The following is a 20,412-nucleotide window of genomic DNA, read 5'->3' on the forward strand; positions in this document are numbered from 1 at the left end:
CTCCGTTTAGCATTTGAAAATGTATGTATGCAAGTTCACTTCCTCACTTAATTAGCCATTTTTTTATTTAGTGTGCATGTGTGTATATGTAAAAATCATGACGGTAAAATACACACATACATGTAGTTGGTAGAGTAAGAAGCAGAACAACAACTCTGCCCACATGTGAGCTGTTAACTTCCTGAACCAACCGCTTCTACAGTGAGTTTGTGTGAATATCAGTAGTTCGATTTGAAGTGATACTCCAGATATTGTGTAAGACAGGTTAGTGGTTAGTGGTGGAAACTCTTACCACAACAGTAGCAGGTAGATAGTAAATTTCTTCCGCTTTGTTTGGTTACGTTGCTTTTGCTTCGTTGCTATTCTTTTGATTGCATATTAAACTTGTGTATATTTGTATGTATAAGTATTTACATTGACTGGTTCGAGTCATTGGCCTTCTTTCGTCATAGTAAATAAAGCTGGATACATATTTATATGTATGTATATATATATTTTTTTTTACATTCACCATATTTTCTTTGTTAGAATGGTATAACACCTCACCGTGTTGCCTGCTTAGAAGCACCTTCTCCACCGTTTTCCTAGCTTTGTTATGTTCCGTCTTCTATCTCTTCATATGTGTCTGTAGTAAGCCGAAGTTAGTGGCAAATGCTGCGGTGCTCTGCCTTCCAAGAAAAAAAAACCAAAAACAATTTTTCTTGCCCATGGTGAATGTTCTTTCATTTTCATTCCCACTGTTGGCTTCAATTTAAGTTCTTTTTCAGTTTTTCTTTTTTATTTCGCTTTAGCTCCATCGATTTAGCATTGCATGTGCTTCGTCGCCTTTGCTTTTTATTTCAAATTATTTCCATCGATTCTTTGTTTGCATTTCATTCCATGTCAATTCAGCGTTAGAAAACAGTGATATTTTCTTGATCTGGCGCTATGCGAATAACTGGAGTTTACTGTGTTGCTGCCACAAGATCAACTGTGCTAATAATTTTTCTAGCATGCAAAGTCTACTCTTGTTAGAATTCTTTCAGCGCGGTATGAACGTCTAATATAGCGCGTTTTCACTGTTTTTTTCATTATTATTGTCAAAATAAATTATTTTACAGCTTCATTCTCGTTACCTATTAGGCACAGCTTGTATTTTGGCTGTATGCTTCTGATAGCTTACTGTTTTTCGGTTTCCTTCCATGATCTCAGGCGTTGCGCGCATTTTGCAGAAAGTTACGTTAGTTACTTCTGCTAGTTTTAGCGCTCACTTTTCATGTTTCAAGCAACAAATTTTCTTTGAAAGGCGTGCCTGTGTAATTTTTAACAAATGCGAAGGTAGTTTATTTATTTTATTTATTTAGTGCCAAATTATTGGTGAGTGCAATGGAGTAGCGCACGGTTTTTGCGGGTGATTTATGTGCCGTTGTACGTTGATGATGGCGAAGCAGCCTGAAAAATTCAGAGGCACCCGAAGATATGCGAATGCGGTCTTGGTAGGGGAAGCAAAGCTTCTGGTGCAGTGGAAAGTTTTTTTGTGAAGAAAGGAGAGACTGCAAAATATTGTATCTAATAGCGAAACTGTGCTCGGTCAACACCACAAGTGGATACTCCACTGATCAACCGGCTAATACAGCGATTTTCGGGATTGGTAATTTCTTGTCAATCATTTGAAATTGAGACAGAAAAATCACTTTTTGCAGGATAAAAGAAAAGTTGTCTTTAACTTTTTGGCTAATGTGGATACGTTTGAGGGGCTGGTGGTTTTGTTTTCGTTTTTATTATTAAAAGCAATACATACATTGATTTTATATTTTAACATACGTGAATATGTTCAAGGAGCGCTAGGAGGATGAAAATAATGATATCCATCACTCAAAATCATTTTTTTTTATTTTACTAAAAACGTTATTCAAAACAAATTTGGATGATTTATTTTGCGCCACCTTCTATAAAGCTAAATCCTACAACTTTCCGCTTATTTCGCTTGGAGTTTGAGAGATTCAAAAATATGTGAACTTATTTCAACAATAATTTTCATTTTCATTACTTTGAAGTTTTGGAAGTGCTACTTCTTAGGAGTCGATGGGCGAGCGAGAATGGAGAGTAAAATTTCAAGGCCATGCAACGTTTTGGGCATTTTCGTTCCGCGAGAGAGAGAAGAGATATAACGTAGAAGAAAAGGAGAGAGAGAGCTTTACCTTATATATATCTTAGATACACTTTAGGCTATTTTTCCTGAGTTTTTCCTTGTGGTTGCTAATTTCTAGTGAGAAATAACACTGCCTACTTTTATGGGCTTGTTTGTTGGTGCGAATTTGTAGGAAATATATTTTTGGTGCCTACTTTTTGGCGTTATATTTCAGTGACGGGGCGTTTTTTGGTCCCAATTTTTTTGGTGGCTACTTTTTGGCGCTTTTTTCCGTTTCCTGGCTAGTGCTTGTGAGTACTATAAAGTGCTATCCATTCCGGCGTCGGATTTATTGGTATTGCCTTGCGGTAATTTGTGCCGTTGCTGCGGTCCTGGAATCGCTGCGTTTGTGCGGGTGATAAACGCTCGAAATAGTGCGAGTTATTGCCACGACTTGTGTCCGGCGTTTACCTACAACGGTCGACCCTTCTCCGACAAATATCTCCACGCTTAAGTATTATTAAATGCATATAAATTTAACTATTGTCTTTTTGTGCTACTACTGAATTTATTTTCACTGCAAATAAAAAAGTATTTTTTTACTACTGTTTTTCTGGTATTCTTTTATGGTAGAAGAAATTCACAAACAATATTGATGCAATATTTTTCTAGTTAACTTGTTGCAAAATGACGAATACCTAAATCCGGAGTCTAATATGGGGATCCCGAAAACGAGTAACGAAGTCCCGAAATCGAAAAATCTAAAAAAAAAAAATTTACACCCTATTCGTCATACAAAATTAACAAATCCAAATCAAGTAAAGTTACAAAACGAATACAGCCATCGAAAGTAATGTCTGGATCAGAAGCCAAATTGGAGCAAATCCTCAGCAAAGGCATTAAATACTTCTTCGAATAAGCGATTTTATATTTATTTATACAGATTTTTTTTTAATTACTAGTAATTAACTCCATGCAGTTAATTTCCCGTGTACAATTTTTTTCTTTTATCTTTATTTATTTTCATACAAGAAAAGCGAATCATTAACTCCATTAACTGCCGTCCATTAGCCATGCCAGTGCATTTTTCTGTATATGAAAATTTTTCGTAACTTCAACCAACGCCAGCACCGATTATGACACCTTATTTGGCTGTTAATGTCCAATAATTTCGTGGCACAGTTTTACTGGTGAACACACCAAACGCCCTTCAAACCATTTACTCCATTACGAATCAGTCAGGCAACGAAGCAGAAAAATGCACTGTTGTCAAAATTATTATTATTTTTATTACTTTATTGTTTGTGCTCTCTGAATGGTGCAATTTCAAGCGACCTGTGAATTATGAAAAATATTACAAAAATATTTAAATTAAATTTTCCATGTAATGTGACGTGAAATCAGAGGTTAAGTTAATTACATTCATTTAGAAAGCGACGCTTTAGAGCTCCTTTGCCCGATACGCCAAATTAGATCTGTAGCTAAACAAGCCAAGTGCAGCATTGCGATTTGCATACATTTTGATATGTTACATTTTTTGAACTAAGACGAAAATTTTCATTTATTCTTCTTAAACTTTTTTATGTTATTTTTTGGGTTTATATAATAATTAATTATAATTTTTTCTGTCAGTAAAACAGCAATTCGCATTGTTTCGCAAGCGAATTATTTATTATTTTTGGATACAAAAAGTTGCACTTATTTATTATGATTTTTTCAAACCAACCTATTTCTACCAAATTTTTGTTATTTAAGTTTTATATTTGTTTATTTATTGTATTTTTTTCAGGTTAATGCCATCTTTTTTCATTGGCTGGAAGAAAAAATCCTTATACTTTATTTTTATTTTTCGACGAACAGAAATCCGCAAGCTCTAACTCTAAATTCTCTTCTCAGTGACTGCGACTTTTTTCACTCAAAATTGACAGAAAATGATCTGGTCCAAAAAAATGGAACGCAGATGCATAATCTCGAACCTAGTGTCAACATTACGTATTTCTGCGTTTGTATGTGTACTCGTAATTTGAGCGTCGCTAAAGTGGTACGAGTACTAGTCCTTAGTCACTCATCTAAAATCTCCCTTTAAACCTCCTACTTCTGCCAGCACAGTGTGCACGCTCTCAGGACATGTTGTTGTTGTGGCAGCTTGAACATTCCCCATTACATGTACGGGGAATGTTGCTGAAGTGTCAGTCATTGGCTGAATATAAATTCGGGTCGTTCGGGTAACCCGCCTGTAGGTGGAACGGCTCTCAGGTAATACTCGCTAATACTGCTGACCCTACCCTAATCACAGGGTGCTAAAATACTCAGTTTTTAGGTGAAATACTAAAAAATGTCTGGCATGTTGTGAGAGTCTAGTTAAAGGAAGTGTCTCCTAAATACTCTCATTATAAAAAGAACTCCTAGTTTAAACCACCATTTTTAAACGGAGTAACGCCGATGCCATCAAAAGCAAGTCAATTGCAGCTATCTCGGATCGAATGCTTTCTGGCTACCCATCCTATGTGACCATCACTGCAATATATGCAATCTTTGGGGTTTTGAACCTCAATGGTAAGCCAAAATCCATCTAGAGAGATTTAGAGTAAGGCAACGAATGAACTTAGCAAGGCACAAAATGTAGCAAATTTGCTAATTAATGAGGCTCTAATCTCAATGCTTTTGTAATGCAGATTTGTTCTGTGTCGACGTTTACAGAAAACTCGAGGCGAGCTGTAATACCATCCAGTCAAATATTTAAAAAAAATTGGACATCAGGTTTGAATACTACGAAGTTCTATAAAACTGCTCTAAAAATTTGTGTTGGATAGACTACTTCGAGCACTGCCCTCGAGAACATCTTTTCCACATGAAAATTTAGATTTTTTTGATATTGTAAAATGGAAAGACAACAGGCAAGAGACTTTCAAAAACTCGGAGGATTTGTAAATTTAAAGTGAATAGATTATTTAACGTCCAATTTCGCTTTGAGAACAACTTCTCCACGTGAATACCTTTCAGGAATGAATGGAAAGAAAACTTGGGCTCGAAGACTTATACTGGAGACACAGAACGAGACCAAAATTTTTTAAGTGGGACGCATTTGAAAGGTAGCTCTCATTAAACCTTAGTTTTCGATTAAAGGGCGCCTCTAGTGATTTGCTTAGTTCACGAAATTGAATGAAACGGGGGCCGAATGTCTTACGCTGCCGGCATTAGAAACTTAAAATTTGAAATTTATTTACTTTTTAAATAAATAGTAATAGAAATGGAACAAATGGTGCTTTGGTTGAGTATTTTTACAACATATAAACTGCAAAGGCTCCAAGACTTACTCTGTTTGCTAGGATGTCTTAGAGTCATTGGATGGTTGCATAACCTCATCGAGCAAAGCGCTTGAATTTAGACAAGTTCCACGATCTCTTCTGAAGCTTTCAAGCCATACGTACGGCTTTAGAGTATCATTATTGACAAATTATTAAAAAAAAAATAAGTAAATACACAATACTTGTCAAAATGCGGTGCTTTTATAATAATTTCGGGGAGACACTAACTTGACGGACTATCCTTTTCTCAGTCTGCAGTAGCCTTGAATTACCATTTCATTATCGAAGACTTTACATTTATTCCAGCAAACCTTCATTAAACTGCTAATGAGAGTTAACCCTTGGCGCCATTTTCAACAATACTTTTTTTTCAGCATCAGTAAGAAAGTATGTGCGGGCTAAATCCAGCAAAATCAGCAAGGCAGCCGTCAAGTTCTGCAGGGCATGCTGCTGTGCTGTGAAGTTGCCGCTTTGTTGGAGAGCAACGGCTTTCACCGCGTGCATTTAGAATAACTACGAATAATAAACTTTCCAAGTAATTGCAGTTTTTGTAGAGATTTGTTTTTATATAACTTATTGGAAACTTACATTAGTTCTTTCCACCACCAGTTGCCGAGTTATTGAATAAATTATCTATGTGAATAATCAGTAGCTTTTGCAAACATTTGCTAAATGTTGGTACTTGAACAGAAACCACTGCCAAAAGCGAATAGCAATTTGCGTACTCAACCGCAACGACGCAAATACAGCGCCTCTGGAGCCAACCAGTTAGGCAGTCAGTCAGCCAGTCAGCTAGTCAGCCAGCAAATTGCAAATTCAGCAATTTTTCTTCATCGTTGGCTGAGGAGGAAGCAACGACTCCAATATTTAGCAGCATTTAAAGTGCGGCATAAAATGGCACCCAAGAAATCAACTTCAACGAACTCTCGCAATGCATGCAGTACTGCCGGTCATTAGTGTGCAAATACTTAGTGCGCATGCGCGTGTTGGCGTTTAGACCACAGCAATTTTTCGCAAGTTTCTTTCTCGTTACTTCTTAGGCACTCTTTTGTATTTGCTAAGCTACATTTGAATTTTTTTATGCTATTTATTTTCATTGAAGTTCCTGCTGTGCGCATGGTTTGACCTGGTGATGACTTGTTTGTCTTCCCATTTGATTGGTTGTCTATCTTCTAGGCAGCTAAGTAAAACTCTCACTACAGCACACATACCACTCGTGCACTGGCAGGGAAAAGCAATCGATCGTGCACATGCATGTACAGCTGGGTTCAAAATAATAGGAGCGCGACGAATTACCAAGTTTTAACTTTGCTTTGGTATTTTTATTTTTTTTATTTTTTATTATACAAAAACCATATAACACAAAACTTTAAACAGTAAAAAATGTTCACAAAAATTTAATAAATTTCGCCAAAACAAAAAAAATATCAAAATGCTCAACTTTTTATTCAAAGTGTATTCAAATTCTGGGTACGCTGTTTTATAGCCCATTAAATTTTATTATAACAAAGTGCACGTTTCAAGTGACTCAAATTCTTGGTGATTTCTGACAGTTTTTTTATTCGCTGAAATGTTGTGCCTTTTTTGCCATCAAAAATTCTTCTAAGCTTATGTTTTATATGGGAGAAAATTGTCAACATGGTATGCAAAAAAAAATAAAATTGTGAAAAAGGAACGGGATTTCTGGTCGACATCAAACTTACTTCTTTTACTAAAATTAAATGAGCTGTAAAACTACATAAATTGAAGTTTTCTAAAGATTTTGATTAAAAAGTTTAAGAAATTGATGATATCTCTTTTGTAATTTGTTAAATTTTTGTAAACTTTGATCAAAGTTAGGAGCTTTGAGTCATACAAGTAAAAATGTTGTTGTAGAATGCACTATATTTTTATAAAAAAAAAAAATAATCTCTAAAAATACTTGCTAATTCATCACGCATACATTATTTTGAACGCAGGTGTAAGTACTGCCTATGTAATACTTCCCAGCTGTGGCCAACCACGCACCTGTTTGCACTTTGTTAATTTAGATTTGAGTAAGTGAAGTGCGTTTTTTTCAAATATATGCCACCTTTTGACTTTTGCAAATTTGGTACTCTCCCGTGGATGAGATAATTGAGTTGTAGTTCGAATAGTTGGAATGAGTAAATTTTAATTTCAGAGAGTTCAAAGGCTCTTGCGAAGAATTCCTTGGCATTGTAACGAAGTAAAGCTTTTGTGTTAACAGGGAAGTGTACGCTGAAGTATTTTAAAGTTTAGTATAAATATTTTAGTATCTCCATTGTACCATATTTGAAAGCTGGTTTCCTCTAACTAAATATTCAGTCATGAGTGGTTTTACTTACAAAGTTTCACCAACTCGTAGCTCGTTTATTTCATCCAAATATGACATGGATTCCTGGCCATTACGCTATGGAGGGGAAGTGTAGAGCCATTGAACTAGCAAGTCTAAGCACCAAACTTTCTAATGAACGCATAGAAAATGATGTAGGTTTACTCTTACAAAAGCTACTTATTTTTAAGAAATTTCTTAAGAAAAGCGAACGAAAGATAGTAGAACGAATCGGCTTTCAGAACAAACAAAAAATTTTGGCCGTATCTTATTAGTAAACGCACAGAACCCCTACTAAGCCAAAATAAGTACAGTCTTGGCACTCTGGCTACTGCTATAATCATTTTCTGCCTTATTTCGAACTACGGTCAGACACGCCCATAGGCTAAGCGCGCATATAGTATACATGGCTTCTGCGGACTTCAGATGACTTTTCTAGGTAGGCAGTTTTTCAATGAGTTGGAAGATCTCAGTGGTGTGAAAATCAGATATTTCTAGAGCTTTTGACAGTATGAGAACGTTTTTCATGGCAAAAATTTATTTGAAGGTTTTTCATTGCCTGCCGGAAATCGGAGATTGTAGACATGACTGTCACTCAGGTCTGGAAGGTGAATACACTGCTCTCGACTACATCAGCAGCTTTTCCTCATTCTCTGGGCTGAGGTGTGGCCAAAATCAGAGCGTTAACCCCCTCTCAACAATTTTGAAGAAATCAGCTGATTTGCTGACGTAATCGCGGATGTGACAGCGGTTTTTTACGACCGAATTGATATTGACATATACGAAAAAATCAATCAATGGCAACACTTCGTTGACGTCTGAACAATGACTGCTTGGACGAGTGTGTGAATATGTAAAAAATGTGCCAGCAGAATTCTTCTACCGAATCCCCGACGAAGCAAACGAAGTTACTCTCATAACTTTGCTTCGGTTGGGAAATCTGATAATCTATCAGCATTGGATATTGTACACTGATTTAGTGGAAACTTATACCGTTACTTTTCGGGAATCCTTTATTTCGCCAAAAATTGTGTGCGATTTAATTTAATGAGATTTTAATTGAATGCGAAAGTTTCAAACTACAATGGTCACCCTATGTGTGAGTTCTTATTCTTCTTGTCTACCAAACGAAGCACCCAAACATACAAAAAAAAACAGACGACAATTTATTACAGAATAAATCATGCGAAGTCCTAACAGCTTGGAAAGGAATGAAATGGAATTGTGGATGACCGGACATTTTTTTCCAAGCTCTCAGGTAAGGCGTCTTACTCTTTGCTGTAGTTCAATTTTTCTAGCCATCTACAGATAAGGCTGTACATTTGACTAAACTAGCTAAATTAAAACCAAATTTGAAAGTGGAAAAAGAGACGCAAAAAAGAAACTCTAAAAAAAAGGCAGTTAATAAAATGCGAAAATTGCGTTACTTTAATGTATTTGATATAATCACTTATCGCATCAAATTAGCAGCAAAACATAAACTTCAACATATTAAATATATAACACTATGCATGCGTGCGTGTTTGTATGTATGAGTATATTTACTCTCAAAATCGAAACATGTACACGAATCATTAATGGCAGTGCTTGTTAAATTTAATAACTGCCCCTGCCTACACACACTGAGCCACAAGTCATGTAAACCTACATAGTTATGTTGAGAAGAGCTCATTAGCAGCTGCTTAATTGAAAAATGTAACAAAAATGTAATTATGAAGAAATCGTGTAAATACTTAACAGTGCAGTGGCAGGTTTACGGTGCTGTTGACTTTAGAGCTCTCATAACAAATTTTTAAGTATTTCTTCCCCCTCCCACAAACAGAAGCATGCAATATTACATATGTATGTGTAATGATCTTTCGACAGTCTTACATCTGCATTTAATTAGCAACGGACGCGCCGTTGCCGCAATTAAAGTTCAACTTTACCAAGTAAAATAAAATATTTTTTCGCTTTAACCGCATAATAGTAATGAAAAAAGACAAAAACAACATACAAGCGCATCTGCTGCAGTGCAGCGAAAGAGCAAAACAAAGCTAAATACAGTCATACCTCGCATATACATACATGCACACATAAGTAAGTGCCTTAATAATAAAATCAAAGTCAGCTCTAACAATAGCAGCAACAACAATAAAGCACAACCAAGGTTTCGCAAAGCCCTGAGAGAATTACCTGCAGTTGTGAATTTTTTTTTCGTTTACTTTGATTTAATTTTTTGCGAGAATTTTGGCTGTATTCATATCTCATATTACGACCCTGTATGTTCGTCGTCGCAATCGTGTTGGTTCAAGTTGAAAATCTGTCAACTCACGCTTACATTATGCACATGCGCATGGTCGCAGTTTTGGTTGCCACATGCAAGCGAGTTGCCTGTGAGTCTCTTGAGCCAACAAAAATAGCCAACTAAACAGCAGAGGTTAACACACACATCGCTAACAAATTGTGTTAGGAAAAAGTGTTCGTTGCACAGTGGGGCGATATTCGATAAATTGTAAAAAAAAAAATATATCGGAATTGATAAGAGTGAAAAGTGCGCTGGGTTTTAATTGTAAAAAATTCGGAAAATGTTTGGCATAAGAGAACCAAATCCCTTATGGTACTGCAAATCTATTTTCAAGATCACTTCAGGAACTGATTATTCGTCCAATATTTTTGATAAGTAAATAAGTTCAATATTCATATTCTATGTATCACAAATCTAGTGATAGGCTTCCTGCTTAGATTAGGTTATGTTGTTACCCGTGAGAGTGCTCACTTAGACGAGAAAGCAAATAGGTATCCTGTGATACCTTTAAAATGAAAAACGAGATAAGGGCCAGGAAAAGAGGATAGGGTGAGTTATGGGCCGCTTCATGCAAGATTAAATCTCATCTCAAAGAGAGCAGGACAGCTAGGAGAAGATGCTGACATGATTCATTTTTATATTTCAGTCAGCAGTCGCAAAAATACCTCGCAATAAGACTGAGTCCTACAATCTCAGTCATGTAAGAGGACTCCCCAAAATTCGGAAACTGAGGACTTGTTAACCTTTGAATCTCTTTCAATCTTCTTCAGTCTAATGGAAGGAGCTCGCGTCTTTGCAATTGGTGTACTAGTCTAGTGCTCGCCGAGTTGACGCGAAGCTCACCTTCCCAGAAAATGTCCGAGGGTATTTAAGGCGATCCCAATCCTCGTATTTGGTGGGAAAATCATCACGTTGTCTCCTATCTAATTTGCATATTCACGGCAGGATCCAAATGAGCATAATTTCACAGAATTGGGATGTTCAGATGCGGATTCAAAAGGAAAGCCAGGCATTCACCGACCATTTTTGAATACATCATACTCGAGCCCAGAGCTCAAATTGCCGCTAAGCTGTTCAAGTAGATGTTTACTTGCTCCCTTCTTAATCAGACTCAGTCTTAAACCAACCTTATTTCCTAACGAATTTTATCAATTTCTTCATCTCATTATTGGTCACTTGTAGAGTATAAAATCTGCTTTAACATTGTTTGGCTGTCATCTGAAATATTTGCGAGAAGGCCTGCATATTCAAAATATTCCTAAAAATTCCATTAAAAATCTTGAAATTTCTACGAAATTTTTTTGATTTTTTTTACTCTGTACGAAGTATGAAACTAAGATTTATATGGTTTTTGTACGAGAATTAACTATCATCATTATCGTAGCATCACAGTTCGGGGTGCACCATTGCTGCCGTTAAAATTCGCCTCCACGCCACTCGCTTATTATTTTCGATTGATATTCGATATGCCCCTAAGTCGCCAAAATCGTTTAAATGTCATCCATCGTTTTCTCGGCCGGCCACTTCTTTTTTCGCTGTTGTGGATTTGTTTAGAAGATCTTTTTATAGCTCTGCCATTGCTCATTTGTAGAATTTCGTCATTGTACCGAATGCGTTAAGTAAGAATACTTTTTTACAAAGCAAGGCGAATCTATTAAAGATGGTATCAATAGACCAGCTGATTTGCTTTGCTTTCTTTTGCCGTGTACATTTGGATGCCGGCATAAAATGAAATGACAAATATCTGTTCTATTCGCACCATGGTCGTATGCTTCTAGCTGCAGCTTCATGCCCACAACGCAACATTGATCGATCTTCTCTTTTTCTTCTCTACTTTATTTTGATGATATTTATTATGTACGTTGTGGTTGGTCTAGTGCCACCACCTTTAATAAATGGGCCTTGCTATACATTCTTATAGGTCTATTAAAAAATTCCAAAAAATTCCTGTCACTGAAATTCACATACAAATTTAGGCCTCATATTTTTATATTGTTTTTGTTTTTCTGTTAGTCCTAAACATTTTTGTTTAATATTTCATCAAATCAGACTCAGTCACTTCTATACATCCTCAACCGGTTAAAAGTGCTGTACATTTTTTTTGCACTTCTATTCAGTTTTGTCGCACGGTTTTTCGCTTCAAGCAGCAGCAACTTGTAAAATCAAAGGTCAAAATGCTCTGCTAAAATTTTCTGATTTTTCACCGCATACTTGGGTTATTGCATTTTGTTTTCGCTCTTTGGAAGTTCACTTTATGATCAGCTCATTGCTTAAAGGTTTTGATTTTTATTTGCTTTCTTACATGAATGTCAGGCAGCCTGAAGTTTTCGCTTGCACGCTTTGTGCAAAAGCTGGGGGCTACGGTAGTCGACAATTTTTTTTTTCTTTTTTTTTGTACACTTTTCATTTGCCAGACAGACCGTCATTGTCTTGCGTGTATTTTACAACTTGTTTTTATTAATTTTTGTTTTCATTTTTTTACTACTACATTTTTTTCCATCTTTGTTCATTCGTTTCTTCACGCCAGTTACGAGTTTGAGATTTCATGAATGAAACCGAAATCGAATTAAAGAAATACTCGTATTTAAGTATGTACATAAATTGTAGCAACAACAAAAGTACATTTAAGTACCTGCCTTTGACTTTTGCGCTTGCTTAAGTCTCACTAACGTCAGCACCAGCTGATTGTGACTAACAGTACTCGTAGTAGCTGTCAGCAGCAGCTGTTCAAGTCATATTTAAGCTGACAATTTAGCGCGCTGCTTACGACTTAAGTTCGGCTTGTTGCTCATGTAATTTATGTTTTATGTTGTACATATTTGTTGCTGTATGCGCTTAAGCCACTTAAGCAAAACTAAGTGCATTAAATGTGGGGCCATTTATTTTGGAGCAATTTTTTCTTGACGTGCGACAAGCGTGGCAGTAGGAAAAGCAGAGTCAGCTGAGGTGACCGAGTGATGTGTGGCTGGGTATGACATTTGCGTTGTTTGATGAGATTAAGTGCGATTTGTAATGCTTACGGCAATAATTGACAGCATGACACACCTCATGTGCGTACCTTTATTTGTATGTATATGCATGTGTGTGTGTGTGTAAGATTATTGGAGCAGCGTCAGCGGAGGCTGCGCGTGGTAATTGTAATACTTTAAAGTGATTAAAATTAAACTTGAGTTTCGCCTTGCATGGAAAGTGATGGTTTGAAAAATTTGAAATTAATTGGATGCCAAAATACTTGGGCATCACTGTGCGCAGTTGATTCAAATTTGCTAGCGCTGCTGGTACTGGATTGACAGCCAAAAGAATGAAGAAGTGAACAAATAAAAAATGTGTAAATATACGCGGAAGCGAGTTTCCAATCAAATGAAGATTTTAATTAATAAAAAATCAAATTAAATTAAATCAAACTATTTTAAATTGACCTTTTTTTATTGTATCATTGCTTCAACTTCCGAAGCTTGCGCATAAATTTTATTAAATCAATCTAAGTCACAAAGTGAAAGGCCGACTTCGTTTAGGCTGAGTTGTTGGCTTTGAATTGATTTGATTTGTGGTAAATTGAATTTTAATGGAAATTAAAACAGTTTCTAGCGCCTGCTCTTGGCGCAAAACTCTTTGTGAGAAAATTATAGATTTTAAGACGACACTTCAAGCGCTTGACGTGACGAGCTACTTCCCTACTAGCAAATAAACAAAATATGCACGAAAGCGCAGTGTGCAACACAACAACAAATGAGCAGAAATAGAAATTAGTGAGCATACATTTTTCTTATTCCCGCTTAGTGGAGTTTGGTACACAGCTCATAGACACACAAATATCAATTTTTTGAAAACGTTTCTGGCGTTTTGAAAATTTTAAAAGTAATAAGAAGTAATTGATTAATTTGATTAATTTAGGTTGCTGGTGAGCATGTGAAAGTTGTATAGCAATAAATATCAACCCAATTGATTGAGCAATTTTGGATTTGTGGCAGTTTGAAAATTAATTTTATGATTTTTGAAGTGAAACTTCTTAGGCGTCGATGGACGAGTGAGAATGGAGAGTAAAATTTCAAAGCCATGCAACGTTTTGGGCATTTTCGATCTGCGATAGAGAAAAAAGATATAACGTAGAGGAAAAGGAGAGAGAGAGTCATACCTTATATTATATATATCTTAGATACACTTTGGGCTATTTTTCCCGAGTTTTTCCTTGTGGTTGCTAATTTCTAGTGAGAAATAACACTGCCTACTTTTTCGCGCTTGTTTGTTGGTGCAAACTTGTAGGAAATATATTTTTGGTGCCTATAATTCTTTAGTTTTAATACTCAGTTTGAATTAATATTTTCTTGACTTCTTGAAATAAATAAGTGAGCCTCGTATTTGATAGATTGCCTTTTAATATTTAAATTTCATTGAGTTTTCTATATGCAATGATTTATTTAATCGAAGTAGCAGTTTGACACCCAACGAAACTTCGTAATACGAAATGTTGTCTAAAATTGCTGAGAAAGGATCGAGAAAAAGATGCTGAGGGATGCTGAAAGGATCGAAGATCAAGATGGATCGAGAAAAAGTAAAGATATGTTGAAGGATTCTTTATGGAACAGAACCAGGGTATAAGGCAGTAGATCTAACTTTTTCATAGCATTACATTAATTACGCAGGTCAACAAAATTTATGTGACTTTTGGAAGCATTAACCGGACACAATTTAATGAAATTTCTTGAATACGAATCTGACATCAAAATAGCCTCTGTATGAGGTATTACGACTTAAAAGAAGGAGAAGAAGAATATGATTTTTGGTTGTATTTTGAGGTTATGCAACATCATGGGATATCTTTTTTCTTAAAGGTGTCCAAAAGTGCAACTTTTTCCCTCATAAACCCGTTTTCATATGTTTATATATATATTTAATTGCCTCTGACGTAGGGTCCATTGAGATTAAAATAATAATTAAGATTCGGATTTAATTAGTCAAAAATCTAAAGAAAACTGGCTTGGTTCAAAATTTTGTTAGCCTCTGTATGATCGTTTTGACTAAAAAATTTCTTCTAGAAGTCAGTGTTACCAGATTTTTGTTTTCAAAAAAATTTAAATTACTAAAAAACTTATATTTTCCACCAAAAAATTGTAACCTGTAAAACGCAGAAGCTTTTTAGAATAATAGTGTTTTTTAACTTTGTTAAAGGTAAAGAACGAAACGCTCTTCATTTAAAAAATAATATAAAAAGTTTCAATTATACTGAACTAAACAAAAAAAGTCTTTTTAAGGCTGATAGTTCCAGCTACTAGTTGCTATACTCCTGTAATGTAATTATTTATAACTACATTTCATATAAATAAATAAATTTAAATTTTTAAATTAAATCGCATTTTGTTATAAGGGGCCAGTATAAATAACTTGTAAAATTTCGAAAAAAAAAATTTTTTTCACAAAATGTTAGAATAAACCTTTAAGAATATGTCTAAAAATTTGTAGAACGTAAATTTAAGTATTTCTTATATATAGATCGTCAACCGTGACGACTCTATTCTTTGCGTTCGAGCTCTGGGAGAGGTATAGTTATGTTGTATTCAAACTTTAGACGCGTTTTTTCTCAAAACTATATTTTTCGAATTGGCGTACACGACAACTCGAAAAGTTATTTACCAATCTCTCTGAAATTTTGCAGAGATCTTTTTTTTGATATTATTTTCTATGTGAATACAATTTTCGAAAATTTTTCGAAAAAATAATTTTTGCCAAGCAAATTTCGCACCGAAATTCATTTTTTTAAAGCATTTTATTCCGCAAATGTTTTTTTTCCATTTATTGTTAATTCATATAGAAATTATGACATTAATAAACAAACAAATTTTTGGGTTTTTGTTTTCAGGTTACTGACGCCGATGCTACAATGCCCGCCGATTGAGAAGCCCCACTGCGACTTTCCTGGAAGAATTGAGTGTACATCCGGCATTTTGAACGATTAAAATAAAAACAAATTTAATATTATTTCAATGTATAGGTAAATTGTATGCCAATTTTGAAAGAAATATATTGACTTCTTCATTTTAAATAATTTTAATGAAAATCAGGGAAAAATGGCCGTTTACAAGTATCCGCCCCCTTAATTCATTTTTATTATTTTTTGCAAGTTTTTCGGTACCTCAAATTTAGTTTAATTTTTTTTTTATTTAAAAAAAACTTATTCACGAACAAAACAGGATGATTAATTTTGCGCCACCTGGTTAAGTAAGCGCATTTTTCAGCTTGAGAAAACTTAAAAATAACCTCTTTGTGTAAGAGAGATAGAAACAAAAATCATCAATTCCTTCACTGATTCATTATAAAAAAAAGTATAGAAAATTTTTAATATTAAAATTAAAAAAAAAATTGTATAAAATAAATTAAATATTTTTTATCATAAAAAATAAATTTAATATTTTTTATTATACTAAATAAATTTAATATTTTTTATTATAAAAAATAAATTTAATATATATTTTCTTTTTAATAAAAAAATGTAATAAAAAATAAATTTAATGTATTTTTTTTTTAATTTTATTAAATAATTTAAAAGTGTTGTTTCTTTTTTCTTTTGCTTAAATTAACCCCCGCCACAAAACTATTCAAGCAAAAACTCCAAAAACAGTATGAGCTTACCAACACCTATTTTGTAAAAACTACAAGCAGTAAAAAACTAGTTTGGAGTTAAAATAATCCAATCAACCGTTTAGCAATAAATCGTCGCCACTACTTTTGTTCGCTATCGACACTCAGCACCTTCCCATTCATCTTTTTGTTTAAAGCGTCTTAAATTCTATCTGTTGTATATTTTTTCAGTGCATATTTAATATGCTTGGCCTACTTTTTTTCTTAGATTTTTGTTTCGTTTTTTTTTTCTGATACTTTAGCAACATTTTTTTTTTTCTCGTTTCAAACACAGCCATTAAAATTTATAGAAAGCGCCTAGTTAGTTAGGCAAGAAATAGAATCGTAAAATCTTTCTAGGCTAAAAGCCACAAAAACAACCAAATATCAATATGATTTAATATAATATTCCCATAAATTTATTATTGTACACACATTTTCTTTGCTTATCGTTAAACGATGTGTTGCTAGTCCTTATCGCCATAGAAATTGGGCCTAGATTTTTTCATACCACTCACCAATCCTCGATAGTATAGTGGTCAGTATCCCCGCCTGTCACGCGGGAGACCGGGGTTCAATTCCCCGTCGGGGAGAATGATCGACATAGTTTTTACTCAGTTCCATTTTTTTTTATTCTTTTTTTATTCGCGCACAAATATTATATTTCCTCCATTCACGATGCAGGCTTTTCTAATGCTCCTCAATCCTTTAGTGCTTTTTTTTGCATGTAAAATTCATAATTCGTTATGCTAAAAAGTTGAGCGGTCTGGTATCTGTTGCCGATGGAGGCTATGAACGAGATGTTGAGTTAAATGCATCTTTCAGCTAAATTTAGTTGAAATGTAGTAGACATTTTGTGAAATTTTTGTACCAATTGAAATATTTGTGGGCCTACGACTTCAGCCCAGGGTAGGGCTTGGCCTGCTGCATGCGCGCCAAGATCCTTGTTTGCCGGTTTGCCTCTAGCTTGGTAAGGCGTAGGAGTTTACTCCTCGCTTATGAAAAGGTTATTCCGCCTTTACTCGGTTATCAGAGCCTCGTCCAAGCAGTGGGCACTACGTTAAGCTGAGGTTGTCATTTGGGTAGGATAAGTTATGTATTTGCGTCACCAATCTCGTTTGAGGCACTATGTTCCACTTAGGAACTCCGGGAAAATATATATACAAATTTGAATATATAATATATAAATTAATAAGTGCAGCGGCAATTTAAAACTATTGCGGATATTTATGAAAAAAAAATTTTTAGTGCTATCAGCGGAAGTGGCATCAGTGAAGGTGTTTAGTAAGATTTGTAACGACGGAAGATCTAGATTTCGGCTGAATGGGGCACCATTGATTATTTCCTCTTTTCTTTTGTGTACATACGAATCTCCATCGAAAACTGTATATAATTTAGCGGTAATGTATTATTGTGCCCACTATCAGCGATTTCAGGCTTCCACTTATTTTCCATAAGTTTAGCTGAGCAGCTTTTCGCCTTCCACAGTTGTGCGAGTTTCTTTCAATTTGCTTTGATCGAGGGCTCTAAAGCTATCACTTTTGATCTCAAATAGTTAGTTTTTTATCTGCTGCTTATGATTTTGTTTCATATTTATTGCGTTGTGTTTTGTGATCCGTTCTTCTATGCGTATAAATATTTTTTTTTCATTTAAAAAGATAAGCATTTTTGTTTACTTCTTCCTCAATGTGTAAATAAATGATTTTTAATAACTTTTACTATAATTGCATGCAAAAAGAAAGTTTAAAATTTGTTAAAAATATTTACTGTTTACTTTCAGAGACACAAGCACGCCATACATCAATTTAGTGCGTATATTTTTGGTGGTGGAAATCGAATGGCAGTTGACGGAGTCGACGAGTCTGCTTGTGCGGCTCTGTAATCGGTGCCTACTGTGAACATAAAATAGCAAAGTTACAAAATGAATTACTTTTCTTCAAAAAGGCGCTGATTTTAGCGTCATAATACTTGAGGTCCATCCACGCCACACATCGGAGGAAAAGTTTCATCTAGAAATGGTTAAAGATCGCTATTTTAAATTTAAAAAGGCGAAATTTTCCGTATTAACCATTTTTTGTGTTGCAATATTTAGTTTCCAATTATTGCTGAACTTTTGTTTTTTCTTTCAGTGTGTTTTTTTTTGTTTTTTTGGTTCTGCTGGCTGTTTTCATATTTTTTATGTGTGTGTTTTTTGTTTTTTTCTGCAATGCGTTTTTCTACCTACGAACATCAGCGCCGGCAGAATGCTTTTTTCTGTCTGAAAATATTATTAATTGCACTATGACGTGCAGGCAGTCCTAAAAATCACTTTCAGCAAATGAGTTTGTCGCTTAAAGCATTTTTTAGTTAACACTTTTTTATGGCTTTCCTTCTTTTTTCTTTTTTTCTTTATTCAATAATTTGTATAGCTTCTGCGAAATTTTTGTGGACTCGCCAAGTTTCGCCCGCAGTTTAAGCAAATTATGCTTGAGAAAATGAAGTAAAAAGGCCACCAGGTCAGCCCAAATATGCTCTTGAGCTCTTAAAATATGTCACTAAATTCTTTATTTATGCTCCAAAAATTTTATTTTTATGGACTATGAATAAGTTCGTGCGGTTTTACAACAGATGGCGTAACTTGATTATTATTCCATCGATCCACATTTCCAAACATTCATTGGAGAGCTACTGTCGTAAGGCACAAACGTCAGTATAAGTTTTTTATTTGAAGCGTAAACAACAATATTTTTACCACACTTGAAAATGTCGAATTTCGTGCCAAATAATGTGTTTTTGCGGGGAATTCTTCTTCATTATTTTAATATGAAGAAAAAAGCAGCCGAAAGTCATCGTATCTTGGTGGAAGTTTATGGTGAGCATGCTCTATCTGAGCGAACGTGCCAGAAGTGGTTTGCACGCTTTAAAAGTGGTGATTTTGGCTTGGAAGACGAAGAACGCGAGGGTGCGCCGCCAAAGTTCATGGATACCGAATTGGAGGAATTGCTCGATCAAGATCCGGCTCAAACGCAAGAAGAGGTTGCAAAAACTTTGGGAGTTGATCAATCAACCATTTCCAAACGTTTAAAAGCCATGGGAATGATCCGAAAGGTAGGCCATTGGGTGCCGTATGAATTGAAGCCAAGAGACGTTGAACGCCGTTTTATGGCATGCGAACAACTGCTTCAACGGCACAAAAGAAAGGGTTTTTTGCATCGAATTGTGACTGGCGATGAAAAGTGGGTCCATTACGACAATCCAAAACGTCGGGCAACGTATGGATACCCTGGCCATGCTTCAACATCGACGTCGGCGCAGAATATTCATGGCCTGAAGGTTATGCTGTGTATCTGGTGGGACCAGCTGGGTGTTGTGTATTATGAGCTACTGAAACCGAATGAAACGATTACGGGGGATGTCTACCGACGACAATTGATGCGTTTGAGCCGAGCACTGCGAGAAAAACGGCCGCAATACGCCGATAGACACGACAAAGTTATTTTGCAACATGACAATGCTCGGCCACATGTTGCACAAGTGGTCAAAACATACTTAGAAACGCTCAAATGGGATGTCCTACCCCACCCGCCGTATAGTCCAGACCTTGCGCCATCCGATTACTATCTCTTCCGATCGATGCAACATGGCCTGGCTGACCAGCACTTCCGTAATTACGATGAAGTCAAAAAATGGATCGATTCGTGGATTGCGGCAAAACCGACCGAATTTTTCACAAAGGGAATCCGTGAATTGCCAGAAAGATGGGAAAAAGTAGTAGTAAGCG

The 20,412-nt window shown here is 35.4% G+C and overlaps 1 non-coding gene across 1 annotated transcript; it reads left to right on the plus strand.

Moving 5' to 3' along the window:
* The first annotated feature begins 17,173 nt into the window (after window positions 1-17,173).
* Trnad-guc (transfer RNA aspartic acid (anticodon GUC)) lies at window positions 17,174-17,245 on the plus strand. Its single transcript has one exon. It is a non-coding gene; the product is annotated as a tRNA-Asp (tRNA).
* Window positions 17,246-20,412: the final 3,167 nt, after the last annotated feature.

Source organism: Anastrepha ludens, chromosome 6 (assembly GCF_028408465.1).
Source record: "Anastrepha ludens isolate Willacy chromosome 6, idAnaLude1.1, whole genome shotgun sequence".
NCBI classification, from domain to species: domain Eukaryota; kingdom Metazoa; phylum Arthropoda; class Insecta; order Diptera; family Tephritidae; genus Anastrepha; species Anastrepha ludens.